This window comes from Amblyraja radiata, chromosome 26 (genome assembly GCF_010909765.2).
Source record: "Amblyraja radiata isolate CabotCenter1 chromosome 26, sAmbRad1.1.pri, whole genome shotgun sequence".
In the NCBI taxonomy this organism is placed as follows: domain Eukaryota; kingdom Metazoa; phylum Chordata; class Chondrichthyes; order Rajiformes; family Rajidae; genus Amblyraja; species Amblyraja radiata.
In genome coordinates this window covers 20,933,219-20,948,255 of record NC_045981.1, presented here as the reverse complement: position 1 = coordinate 20,948,255, position 15,037 = coordinate 20,933,219, and the positions used below count along the sequence as shown (strand labels likewise).

General features: G+C 46.6%; 1 protein-coding gene across 2 annotated transcripts in view; it reads right to left on the bottom strand.

Moving 5' to 3' along the window:
* The window catches only part of slc9a3r1 (SLC9A3 regulator 1), a 96,872-nt gene that overhangs the window by 67,677 nt on the left and 14,158 nt on the right, over positions 1-15,037 (bottom strand). The gene's annotated exons all lie outside the window — the stretch shown is intronic.

Sequence of the window (15,037 nt, the reverse complement as noted above, 5' to 3'; positions counted from 1 at the left end):
CAATTATGTTGAAAAGTGGTCTTTTTGATTTTTGCCCTTGATTTGTCTGCCTGCCACTTTTACTTTTCACCTTGCTACCTATTGCTTCTACCCTCATTTTACACCCCTCTGTCTCTACGCTCACACATTTAAGAAACCCTTTCCCTTTAACTCCATCCTTGACTATCCCATTTGAAACCCCACCCCCCTTATCCAGTTTAAAACCACCCGTGTAGCAGTTCCTCAGCCACACTGCCTGTCAGAATGCTGGTCCCCCACCTGTTACGATGCAATCCGTCCCTTTTGTACAGTTCCCCCTTACTCCAAAACAGATCCGAGTGATCTAAGAATCTAAATCCCTGCCCCGTGCACCAGTTCCTCAGCCACACATTCAGGTCCCGTATCTCCCTGTTCCTGCTCTCGCCAGCACGAGGAACTGGAAGCAAACCGGAGATAACAACCCTGGAGGTCCTGCTTTTCAGCATTTTTCCGAGCTCTCTGAAGCCACACTGCAGAATATTAATCCCCTTCTTTCCGACATCGTTTGTGCCGACATGCACTACCACTTCCAGCTGTTCACCTTCGCCCTTGAGGATTTTCTGCACTCTGTCCGTGACATCCTGGATCCTGGCACCAGGAAGGCAGCACACCATCCTCGAATCCCGTCTGTTGCCGCAGAAACCCGTCCGTACCTCTCACAATGGAGTCTCCCACTACAATGGCGTTGCCTGACGTTGGCCTCTTTGGTTTTGGCTCAACAGCCCTTTATGCCTCGCAAGCCAGTCCGCCGCTCGGTGTAATACCGTCTTCCGACCCGACAGCTTCTCAGTGGGTGAACCTGTTCACAAGAGATACAACACCCGGGGACGTTTGCATTCCATGCTTCCCTCCCTTTCCCACCGTCACCCACCTTCTCTCTTCCAGTACCTTAGGTGTAACAATCTTACTGTAGGACTCTTCAAGGAACGACTCAGTTTCTCGGACGAACCTGAGGTCATCCACTTGCTTCTCCAGTTCCCCAACACGGTCCTTCAGTAGCTGTACCTGGATGCACTTGTCACATTTGTAGTAGTCAGAGGCACCAGCAGTGTCCTTGACCTCCCACATACTGCAAGCATCACACTGAATCAGCTTGCCTGACATCTCCTTCTTTAGTCTCTCCCTCTCTAGCGTTTTGCATAGCCTCCTTTCCTCAGCCTCCTCGCTGAAGAATCTCGAGCCAAAGACTCTCACTTTTCTCACAAGACTCTCGAGCCAAAGACTCACACTTTTCTCACAGGGCACTTCCCTCACAAGGCTGCTCCCTAAGAGCCGTCTTGCTTATATTGACTAATAAATTGCCTGATTTATAAACCAAATTCCTCAGTTTACAACTGTTTTTCCCGCTTCTGACTCGCTTCTCTCCTCCCACTTGGGCTAGAGCCAATCAGTGTTTTCCCCTGCTTATCTTTGTTGCTGTTGCTTCCAAATCCACAGCAGCTCTGACATTTACTGATATCCTGCAGCGAACTATCCAATTCAGGCTCCCCCTCACCTACAAGTTGTATCCCAATGAAAAACAACATGGCCTCTGGAGCAGGTAGATTCCCTGAAGTTCGCTAATATCACAGAGGGGAACTCAGTCCAAATTCACAACCTGATCTTCAACAACTGAACAAAGGAGGATTAACCAGGGAACCTTAAATATGCCATAAACAGGACCATCTGTAAGAAATGAAACAACTCTGACTGTGTTAATTACAGAGTGGTGTCCCTACTGTCCAGGTCCATCCACAACCTGCTTAATTGTAATCACGTAGTCTTTCTGTTGACATGATAGGATGCAAAAAAGCGCTTTTCACTGAACCTGGGTACATATGACAATAATACACTAAATAACAGCCACCTCCCTTTCATTGAAAAGTTATTCCCCGAATCCTATGTGCAGACCTTCTCCAACTAGAGGCATAGTGGACATGACGTGCGCCACATAACTGCAAGAGAAATGCAAGGAGCAGGGTCTTCTCTCATACACCGCACTGGACTTCACAAATGAGGCTAGCTCTGATAGACCTCGGTTGGCATAGTCTGATTAGCTGCTCACGGTATTCTTGATATTCTTCTATCAAGACTCCCCCCCCCCCCCCCAATCTTTGGCGCTCCAGGGAAAACCATACAAAGCTGTCCACCCTCCCCCAGTTATTAATAGCCTCTAATCCAGATCTTATTTTGGTAAACCTCCTCTGCACTCTTTCCAAAGCCTCCACATCTTTCCAATAATGGCAACCAGAACAGCATGCAATACCCCAAAGAACTGCACACAACAATTCAAATGAATTGGCAAGAAATATCCTTCAGCAAAGGGAGCACCTAATTAAAACCAGGTGATGCATCAGATTTTGAAACACGTTCCATGGATCGACTTAAAATATACTCAGAATTGTTGTTCTATTGTAAACTACACTAGGGGTCCTAGTCAGAGTTAACACTGGTTTGAGAAATGTTTGTACAATCCCCCCCCCCCCCCACCCCCTCACCCATATTTTCATCAAAACCGCTATCCAATGATTAACAAAGTTAGCGTGCCAAAATGCACAAAATGTAAATTGAGTTTTCCCACAAAGAATGATTGGAGCTTCAAATCGAGCAAGTACGGTGCACACTGCTAAATTCTCTCACACATTCCCAAGGATTAATTATGTTATCACTGGCACATGCTGCGCCAAATTGGAATAAACAGAGTTTCTTATTGCCCAAGTTAGAGAGGAAAGAAACACTAACACATCTCCCACGAGGTTGTTGGTCACAGGCCCTGCGGGTATCAAGCAGAGATCATTGCTGACACGATAAGCCTCTCAAAGGCCCAGTGCTTAATTGGGTTAGTTTAGAGATACAGCTAGAAATAGGACCTTCATACCACTGAGTCCGCGCTGACCAACAATCACCCATACATTAGTTCTATCCTACAATTTACAGAAGCCAATCAACCTACAATCCAGTACGTCTTTGGCATGTGGGAGGAAACTGGAGCACCCGGAGAAAACCCACGCAGTCACAGGGAGCACATGCAAACTCCATACAGTCAGCACCCGCAGTCAGGATTGAACCACGGTCTCGGGCGCTGTAAGACAACAACTCTACCGCTGCGCCAAGTTCTGCACAATCCCACCTCAGACTTCTGCAAGTAACCCCTTCAACTGACTCCTGGCTCAGGGACGTCGCTGGCCTGGCCCCAATCCTACACCCAGGAATCCAGACCCCGACTCCCCATCCCACACCCTCGCCCAGCTCTAACAAGCCCATCCCAAGACTCAGACACCAGCCAAAGAAGACCCTACAGCCCCACCCTGAGGGCCAGCCGCTTGCAAACACATTCAATGTTTTTTGCATATTTCTCTGAGAAACCAAACCCAGGCACAATGACATTACATTTCTGTGAAGCCCATTTACAATCAGACGACATCTTCAGCTGCTTCACCAGTGACCTTCCTTCCATCTCGAGGTCAGAAGTGGAGAGCGTGCAAATGAGCACACAACATTCAGTTACATTGATGATCCCTCAGCAATTGAGATAGTGCCTCGCCCATCAACATTCGCACGTGGGCTGATGAGTGGCAAGTAGCAATTTGATGATGACACTGGATACAGGCAAAAACCATCTCCAACAGGGGTTTACAGGGTTTCCTTTATTGTCATTCAGACCGAAATTTCGTGCCTGCAGTCATACATACATACAATACAATAAAAAAACAACAATAAACACATATTAACATCCACCACAGTGAGTCCACATAGCACCTTCTCACTGTGATGGAGGCAAAAGTCTTAGGGCTGCAGTCTCTTCCCTCCTCTTCTCTCTCTGCGCTGAGGCGATCCCCCACCGGGCGATGTAACAAACAGTCCCGCGGCTCAAACACCGCGGCCCCGGGGTGGTCGAAGCTGCCGTCCACCAGTCCTGCTGACACAGCCGCTGGCCCGCGGCCGAACCCCGGACTAAGGTCACCGCCGCCAGAACGCCATCCCAGCCACCGGAGCACCGTTCCAGCCCCGAGCCGGATCGCCCTCATGTGAGTGCCGTTACTGTCTCAGACTCGCGCCAGGCCGCCCCGACATGGGCGCCGCTCCTCCCTCGGGTTGGGCCGGGCAGCCCCGACATGGGCACCGCTCCTCCCTCGGGCCGGGCAGCCCCGACATGGGCGCCGCTCCTCCCTCGGGCCGGGCAGCCCCGACATGGGCGCCGCTCCTCCCTCGGGCTGGGCCGTCCAAACATGGGCGCCGCTCCTCCCTCGGGCTGGGAGCGCCGCACCTCCCCGAGCTCGGCCACTCCGACGGGAGCACCGTTCCTTCCTCGGACCAGGCCGCCCCCCAGGAGCGTCACAGCCCCTCACGGAAGCCCTGTTCCAGCCCCGAGCCGGGCCGTCCTCACGAGAGCGAGCCCAGGGTGAGTCCTGGCGGGCTCTGCCTCCTGAGCCTCGAGGTCGCCAGCTCCGCCATTAGGCCTCAGCGCAGACGGAGGCAGAGAAGGGGAATACGACAAAAAAGTTGCATTCCCCCGCAGGGAGAGACAGCACGCCCCGTTTCAACCCCCCCCCCCCCCCCCCCCAAAACACAAACTAAAAAAACAAAAACTGGACTAGCCAAAACGAAATAAACAACACAAAAAAAGCAAAAACAAACGGACTGCAGGTGAGCCGCTGCTGCCAGGGCAGCACCGCCACTTCCGGAACAGCACAGCACAGCACAGCAATTTAACCACCTACCCATGACATTCAATGTCAGAGTGCCCCACCATCAAGATGCTGTGAGTTACTCACTATTGACCAGATAACTCAACTGTGCCGGTCTTGAATACAATAGCTCCAGATCAAGTCACGAGGCCTGGTGTCCCAAAGCCTGTTTCCTTACGTCCTGAGCCTATGTCAGGTTCTATATAAGGATTGTGATGGAAAACTCTTCACTTGGCAGGATTAAGTGTAGCTCTGACTCTCAGGAACTTCAATACCATACAGAATGAGGAAGCCCACTTGATTAGCAACCCATCCACCAGCCCAAACATTCATCCCCCCCCCCCCCCCCCAACCACAGACACACAGTACGTGCAGTGTGTATAATGTACAAAATCTACTGCTACCCCATAACTTGCAGTCCAACAAAGCTCCTAAACCTTTGACCATGAAGTACCAGCTCAGGGAATGATACAAATACCATCACCTGCAGGTTCCATTCCAAGTTCTAAATTAGAAATATATTGCTGGTTCTTCATCACCATTGGGTCCAAATAGAATCATAGTATCATGAGCAAGAGGAACAGGTCCTCCAGCCCAACTCATCCGTGCCAACCAAGATGACCATCTAGCTGGACCCACTTGCCTGCAATCGGCCCATATCCTTCAAAACCTTTCCCATCCATGTACCTGTTCAAGAGTCTTTCAAATGTTGTTATTGTACCTGCCTCAATTATTTCCTCTGGCAGCTCATTCTGTATATCCACCACCCTCTGAGTGAAAGAAAATTGCCCCTCAGTTTCCTATAAAATGTTTCCCCTCTCACTTTAAACCTGTTCCCTGGCTTTTGATTTCTGAAGAAGGGTTTCGGCCCGAAATGTCGCCTATTTCCTTCGCTCCATAGATGCTGCTGCACCCGCTGAGTTTCCCCAGCAATTTTGTGTACCTTTTGATTTCCTTGCCCTGGATAAAAACCTCTGTGCATTCACCCTATCAATTCCCCTCATGATTTTATACACTTCTATAAGATCACCCCATAGTCTCCTGTGCTAAGGAATAAAGACTTAGTTTGCCCAGTCTCTCCCTATAGCTCAAGCCCTCAAGTTCTGGCAACATCCTCATAAATCTTCTCTTCATTTTTTCCAGGAACTGTCCTCCCAATAGACTTGTGGAACACCTTCACCAGAAGAACAGCACTAGCCGAGGTGGCTGCTCATCAAACCCTTCTCAAGGAGAGTTAGGGATGGCCAAAACATGTTGGCATTGACATCGTCAGCCACATTCCAGAAGAGGGGAATTAAAACAATGAGGCACATGGCAATGCCTGGGCAGATGACCAAAATCTGATCCCAAAACAATGGGGTGCTTGGGAAAATTGGGCCTTGTGTGATTTACATCAAACACACTTAGTCAGACACTATTGATTCTAATCTTAATTAAGCAATTTCACCCAATAAGATAGTGAATTCCAAGTACTCTTGAGAATCAATAGTGAGTCCAGCCCAACACTGCTCTGCTGTTGGGATTCTGCAAGAAGCATTCGTGAAATGGGCAATTAACCAAAACACTGACAGGTGGATCCTGCCATTGAGATACAAGGGTTGGTGCTGCCCAGTGTTACAGCCAAATCCAAAAAGCTTCAACCAACTCAGAGAAACAAATGACCAGAAATCATCAAATGTCGGTGGAAAGTTGCTGTGTTGGCCGTCCCTCTACCAACATCATGAATCATTGTCTTCTAAAAATATTTTGTCGTGAAGCCCTCGAAGCCTAAAAGTTGGAAATGAGTTACAGAAAAGTGCAATTACTATTTTCTTTATCTATTGAGTTTTGGTTCGAACAACGCAGTGCCAAAGGCCAAAACAAACAATGTGATGCCAAGAAAGTCAAAGGAATGCAAAGTGAACTGGCGCTCCCAACACGAGGGCTTCCAAGGTCCCGGAGACAATGGAGAACAGCGAGCTGGCTGAAGTACGCCAGCAACTAGAAACATAGAAACATAGAAAATAGGTGCAGGAGTAGGCCATTCGGCCCTTCGAGCCTGCACCGCCATTCAATATGATCATGGCTGATCATCCAACTCAGTATCCCATCCCTGCCTTCTCTCCATACCCCTTGATCCCTTTAGCCACAAGGGCCACATCTAACTCCCTCTTAAATATAGCCAATGAACTGGCCTCAACTACCTTCTGCGGCAGAGAATTCCACAGATTCACCACTCTCTGTGTGAAAAATGTTTTCCTCATCTCGGTCCTAAAAGATTTCCCCCTTATCCTTAAACTGTGACCCCTTGTTCTGGACTTTCCCAACATCGGAACAATCTTCCTGCATCTAGCCTGTCCAACCCCCTAAGAATTTTGTAAGTTTCTATAAGATCCCCCCTCAATCTTCTAAATTCTAGCGAGTACAAGCCGAGTCTATCCAGTCTTGCACTGTGTTGTGCTTTTCATGTTCCAAAATGCTTTACAGGGCCACAAGTGGCCACAGATAATAAAAGACCATGCACGGATATTGGGGATAGATGACCAACAGCTCAGAGAAGTATTGTAGAGCAGCAATGACCGGTAGAGTTATCAGGGCTTCTGAAGGGCATTCCTAAATTTACAGTTTTAGTCTAGTTTACTGTCATATGCACAAGTATGCTGAGGTATAGGTGCTATGTAAATCCTGCTTGCAGCAGCTGCACAGGCCCACAGACTCAGACAACACAAGAAAACATAATTTATGCATACACTTTACAAAACAGTGAAAAAGAAAAAGACTGCACACCAAGGAGACATTAGTGAAAAAACAGAATTAGTTAACAAGTCCATGGTACACCATAATCCAAGTGTTCCCCCAACCGGAAGCAATGGATGAACAGCAAGAACCATTCCCAGGTGAAGGCCAAGACTGTGGCATACAAATCTAATAATCCCAAACGGTACAAGAAAGCCAACCGAAATGCCAAGAGACAATACATGGACAAACCCGAGTCCCAGTATAACCACTCAAACACCCGTCGACTATGGGAAGGCCCGAATACCATAACAGGCTACAAAGTAAAGGCAGGCCACATCACTGACGATAGGGCGGCCCTCCCTGACATTCTGGGTAAGTCTCATTTGCCTGCATTTAGCCCATATTCTTCCATTGTGCAGTTGCTCACACAACCAACCCCAGGCTACAGTCTTCACTACAAATACGGCAGGCAAGCAGTTTATGGATGCCCAGCACAAGCATACAGTTGCACCACCATAGATCTGGTGCTTGTACTTTAAGCACAAGATTCACTGATGGGCATCTGAAAAGTAGTCAGGGGCAGGCAATTTGGCTACAATTGCACTCATCCTTCAACTCAAAATAATCCATTGTGGCATTGCCTCCTTCTCACAAACACCTGGTGTGGTGAAGGGCTGCTTGTTAAACCCCAGCCTGGGTGGATAACACCCACAGCACCAGTGACTAAAAGGATAAAATCACTCCACAGACCAAAGTCCAGTACCAGGCCAGAGGGAGTGAGCAAGTACATGTCCAGTTGGGATCTTTACATCGGTGAGACTGAACGCGGACGGCGACCGTTTTGCTAAAAACTTGCGCTCGGTTTACCAAGGCCTACTGGATCTCCTGGTTGCTAACTCTTTTAACTCAACTTCCCATCCCCACACTGACTCCAGCAGCGTGTATTTTGTTTTGTAAACCAGCACCTGTCGTTCCTTGTTCCCCATACTGACCTTTCTGTCTTGGGCCTTCTCCATAACCAGAGAGAGGCCACATGCAAACTAGAGGAACAGCACCTCATATTCTCATATGCACCATCTCTCCTCTCCCCCACCATTCCTTTCTCTGGCTTCACAATTCACAATTCACTTATATCCATATCTCCCATCTTTTGTCTTTTCATCTCTGGCCTTTGTCCAACATCTGCCTATCAACAACCTCCTTCACCTGTATCTATTATCAATAGCCAAGCATTGTACTGTCACACACATGCGCGCACACACACACACACACGTTAAAGGGTCCGCATCAATGCAGGTTGCTTTAGCTCGAGAGGTCAGGTGCCCTGCCTTTGTCAAGAAAGGGTACAACGTTTATTATAAAGCAGAAGTTGGAATTGTGTAAAACAAACCCAATGACAACTGGAGACCAGATCAGTCACATTGCAGGGAGCACCACACCTTCTCCCTTGGCCATGACACGTGCCAGTCAATTGATTTTCAGACCTAACAAATCAAATACTAAATTGGACAGTACTTTCTCTGGGGCAAAGGATTTAGGGCCAAGTGCAAGGGTCAATGATTTGAGACAGAGATGTCTCTTTGCGAAGACAGCCGGTATAGATGCTCTCGATCACCAATTTAAATTGGATCCGGCGATTAAAGCGTGTAGGGACATGACATGCGAATCGGACTATCTGAACAAACCGGATAAATATAAACTCACTGGATTTGCCCAGAGGCACCTTTCTACGTTGCAACTGCAACAGCCGTGAGCCACAGCAGCCCAAGTGTTCACTGTTCAACTTAACAAGTACTCAGTGTACATTCTCCCCCAGCTCAACCACATGAGCTTTAGAGTGGCCTCTTCTCCACATCAGGCAGTGCCTTGGGAGCTAGAAGCCGACTTGCTTCCACCCTGGTTTAGGCCGGCGATTGGAGGCGTTTGATGAGACGGATTTTGGAGCTGGCTGCATGAGTTGGGGTTTGGGAAGGGGTGGGAGGTGACGATGGGACCGGCTGACCGGAACTTCTTGGCTCCCTCTTGTAGACAGGGGTCCTTTTGATCACTCATCACAGGGTTCTGCTAAAGGGCACAAATCATCAACTCTGTTCCACTCCCAATGCATGTTGACAAGTGATTTTGACATTTTGTGCCTTTGGTTTTAATTTGCAATTTCTGCAGTGTTTCACTTCAGTAGCAATGTCCCTCTGCCAGGTTGTGAACGTAGGATTACTGGACACCATCGCAAAGTGGCCAAAGCAAAAATCAGACTCGTGGTCTCAAGAACAAAGCTAAAAAGAGATTCATGGTCTCAGATGACCAAAATTATAGTGGTCACTGCAGTTCCATACCATCTATTGGACTGTAAAGAATGGACAAATGTGCCCAAATTGTGAAAAAGGTTTGACGTCTCTGTCATCAAACACTTCTGAGGAAGGCTGACAGTTTATCTTTCATACAAAACCAACCAATGTATATCATGTGGCAGCTTGTGAAATAATGGAAGACAAATGAAGGTAGAGAGAGGGAGGACTTGCACACGGAGATGTCAGTATGATGAGGTGCTGGAGTGGGGTTTTCCAGCGTGATACATCAATGCTCTCAGCCACAGGAAGCCTACTGTGGCTTCACTGTAACTAGCAATCCATTGTTCATTCTACTCGGGCAGCGCCAAAGCGATTCTGGGTCACCAGACGAGCCTTGTCGAACTAAATGCCTCAGTCGTTTGATCAGAATACCACAAAGGAAGCATTGCAAAACTTTCAAAGAAAACTGTTGATCAAGCTCTTGCTGCCAACTGAGGCATGGCTGATGTATGTGTAACAAAAAGGAATAATAAAACACCAGTATTTAACCTATTGAAACCTAAACAGCACCACTGACTGAGGGCTATCCAGATATCCAGCTACAAAAGTGACTCCAAGGCACATGGAGAGAGGACTGGCCCTATCTGCCAGCCAACCACATTGCCTCCCCTCGCTCCCCAGAGAAGGCAAAGGTAAAACCCAGCCATCAAGTTTGTACCCCAGTTCTTGCTACTCATTACTGAGTCAGTGCTTTCGTGATGAAGTGGTCGGCCGACTGTGGCAACTGTAATGAGAAGACAGTCTAACCATTCCATTAAACACAGTACGATAACACGGCTGGATGGGAACCAACATCAACTCGTGATCAGCTCAACAGTGGGAAAACATGGAGGTGTGTACACAAGTGCTAGTTTCCCATCTGCTTCCCCCCCCTCCCCCCCCCCCCAACCCCTCCCCATTATTTCCAACAATGTCCCCCGATCTCAGCTGACAGTAATCCCTGGCTACATCCAGTTACAATGTGCCTGGACTCATAGAACAATCACAGGACATAGAACAGTACAGCACAGGAGCAGGCCCTTCGGCCCACAATGTCTGTGCCAAACACGACGCCATGTCAAACTAATCTCCGCTGCCTGCATGAGATCTATAATCGCCCCATTTGCAGCATATCCATGTGCCTACCTCAAACCGTAAAGACCATTATCATATCTGCTTCCAATCCAACCCCAGGTAGTTTATTCAAGGCACCCGCCACTCTGTGTGGGGGAAACAAACCTGCCACACACATTTCCATTAAACTTTCCCTGTGACCTACTAAAGACTTTGCAAAATAACGTTTATTTCAATGATGCTGCTGGAGGAATCTTGTGGAATATAGGGTCATTATGTTAACTACGTGGATGTAAGAATGGATAAATGTAGTTAGGTGCAGGACACCCCTTAATACTAATCCCACATTAATCCCAATTTGTATTCTACACATGTTTTTTAAACTACCTCTATATTCTACCATTCACCTACACACCCAAGCAGCAATTCACAGCATTTGGCACATCTTTGGGGTGTTGGAGGAAACCCCAGCACCTGGAGCAAGCCCACGTGGTCACAGGTTGAACACGGGTCTGGTGCTGTGAGGCAGCAGCTCTACCAGCTGCACCACTGTGCTGCCCTCTCATTTTACTGGATATTAGAGAACAAATGCTCAGCTTCTCCACTCGACATTCCTTCACTCGGGAATCAACCCTTTGCTGTTCTTTGAAAACATATTCACACCTAGGTAGAGACACCAGACCTATGTCCTCAAGAGGGCCCTTTATAACTGGAGTACAATATCTTACTCTTGCACTTAAGTCCTTCCGCACCAAAAATGACAGTAAACTATTTGCCATCCTAAATGTTTTTGTTGGATTTCCAAGCAATGCTTTCCATCCCTCGCCATTTCTTCCAAAGTGGATGATCTCCGAACTTGTCACATGATATTCCATCTGCAATATCCCTTCCCTCATTCACTTTCCCTCCTCACAACCCACTCTGTATCATCAGCAAACTTTGATATACTACACTTTTCTGATCAATGAACATTACTGAGATACATTTGAAGAAGATACATTTGATACAAAAAGAACCCAGCAGTGATCCCCGTGACACCTCACTGGTTACAGACTTCCAAACCAAAAATGACCCGAGCGTGTTTCCTATCCATTAGTCAATCCTCCAAACCACACTGGTGTAGCACAAAGACCTGGTTAGTCTTAATTTTGTATAATAATTGAGTGGCATCTTATCTAAGGCCCCTTAAAGTCCAAACCCACAGCATCCACTGTCTCAGCCTTGCCCATCTGTGCTCACAACTGCACCACAGCAAGAGGATTTATCCCGGTCATAAATTGTTGTAGACCTTGGCCAATCCCATTATTAATCTCCAAGTGTTATCACACCATAACAGTGTGATAACCCTACTACTTACCCCCTGCTAACTTTTACATATAAAATGCTTCATTTTGCCTCTCCTTTTCTTCATTGGGTCACATTTGCTCCCTTCTAATCAAAAAGAACCATTGCTGAATCTGGGGAATTTTGGAAGATTACAACCACCATCGTTTTTATTGCCACCTCTTCCAATATTTTAGGATGCAGGTTATCATGACCTGACGATTTTCTGGTTTTAGTGCGATTAAATTCTCCGATAGTTATTTTTGCAACTAATATCCATTTATTTTATGTCACTTTCTGTTGAGCTGTTCTTCATTGTTCCCAAGAGAATTTTGGGGTCTACTTCCACAAGGATTGGCACAGAATATTTAACTTCACTGCAATTCCATTATTTCCCAAAACAATTGTTATTGTTTTGGGTTATATTAATTTTTGATAATAGAAACATAGAAATTTGGTGCAGGAGTAGGCCATTCGGCCCTTCGAGCCTGCACCGCCATTCAATATGATCATGGCTGATCATCCAACTCAGTATCCCGTACCTGCCTTCTCTCCATACCCTCTGATCCCCTTAGCCACAAGGGCCACATCTAACTCCCTCTTAAATATAGCCAATGAACTGGCCTCAACTACCCTCTGTGGCAGAGAGTTCCAGAGATTCACCACTCTCTGTGTGAAAAAAGTTCTTCTCATCTCGGTTTTTTTATAAAGGATTTCCCCCTTATCCTTAAGCTGTGACCCCTTGTCCTGGACTTCCCCAACATCGGGAGCAATCTTCCTGCATCTAGCCTGTCCAACCCCTTAAGAATTTTGTAAGTTTCTATAAGATCCCCTCTCAATCTCCTAAATTCTAGAGAGTATAAACCAAGTCTATCCAGTCTTTCTTCATAAGACAGCCCTGACATCCCAGGAATCAGTCTGGTGAACCTTCTCTGCACTCCCTCTATGGCAATAATGTCCTTCCTCAGATTTGGAGACCAAAACTGTACGCAATACTCCAGGTGTGGTCTCACCAAGACCCTGTACAACTGCAGTAGAACCTCCCTGCTCTTATACTCAAATCCTTTTGCTATGAAAGCTAACATACCATTCGCTTTCTTCACTGCCTGCTGCACCTGCATGCCTACTTTCAATGACTGGTGTACCATGACACCCAGGTCTCGCTGCATCTCCCCTTTTCCTAGTCGGCCACCATTTAGATAATAGTCTGCTTTCCTGTTTTTGCCACCAAAATGGATAACCTCACATTTATCCACATTATACTGCATCTGCCAAACATTTGCCCACTCACCCAGCCTATCCAAGTCACCTTGCAGTCTCCTAGCATCCTCCTCACAGCTAACACTGCCCCCCAGCTTAGTGTCATCCGCAAACTTGGAGATATTGCCTTCAATTCCCTCATCCAGATCATTAATATATATTGTAAATAGCTGGGGTCCCAGCACTGAGCCTTGCGGTAGCCCACTAGTCACTGCCTGCCATTGTGAAAAGGACCCGTTTACTCCTAATCTTTGCTTCCTGTTTGCCAGCCAGTTCTCTATCCACATCAATACTGAACCCCCAATGCCGTGTGCTTTAAGTTTGTATACTAATCTCTTATGTGGGACCTTGTCGAAAGCCTTCTGGAAGTCCAGATACACCACATCCACTGGTTCTCCCCTATCCACGCTACTAGTTACATTCTCGAAAAATTCTATAAGATTCGTCAGACATGATTTACCTTTTGTAAATCCATGCTGACTTTGTCCAATGATTTCACCACTTTCCAAATGTGCTGCTATCCCATCTTTAATAACTGACTCTAGCAGTTTCCCCACTACCGATGTTAGACTAACTGGTCTGTAATTCCCCGTTTTCTCTCTCCCTCCCTTCTTAAAAAGTGGGGTTACGTTTGCTACCCACCAATCCTCAGGAACTACTCCAGAATCTAAAGAGTTTTGAAAGATTATTACTAATGCATCCACTATTTCTGGAGCTACTTCCTTAAGTACTCTGGGATGCAGCCTATCTGGCCCTGGGGATTTATCGGCCTGTAATCCATTCAATTTACCCAACACCACTTCCCGGCTAACCTGGGTTTCACTCAATTCCTCCAACTCCTTTGACCCGCGGTCCCCTGCTATTTCCGGCAGATTATTTATGTCTTCCTTAGTGAAGACGGAACCAAAGTAGTTATTCAATTGGTCCGCCATATCCTTGTTCCCCTGAAGACATAAACCTACCGTGGATAATCTTTCCTTATCAACGGTAGGTTTCACAAGTCAGTTTTGTGTCCTGCCAGATTCCTCTCCTATTTTACTCTTCTGCCACTGTGCTTTTCCCAGACCGACTGGTCTTTTTTGGCAAAATTATAACCCTTCTCCATACGCCCCAAAGTTGTGTTAACCATTACCAAACCATTTCTGTTGGGATTTTGATTAGTGAAGGGGACATATATGTTATAAACTCAATATTATTTATTTAAACGTTAGCCGTTATGTTCTGTTGCCATATCTTTAATGTAGCTTTCCCAACTGTTCTAACCAACTCATCTCAGACCTTTGGAGTTCACTTTGATAAGATTTAAGGCACTGGCTTGTTTGGAAATAAATCACTTTCGATCTGAATATGAAATTCCATCATTTTATGATCATTCCCATGAAGTAATTAACCATTTCTTATTGCACGATACGAGCTATAAAATAACCTGCTCTCTCTTTAGTTCTTTAATAAACTGGTCTAGGAAAACATTTCTTATGAATTCAATTTGTTTAACATTTTTACCAACACCGAAGACCACATGGTTATTATATCATCCTTGAAAAAAGCACGGCAAATTTCCTGATTAGCCATCAAGCCGAACATCACATAACTGTTTGGGGTCTGTATATAATTCCCATTAGTGTTTTTGCTCCCTTAGCGTTTCTGAGA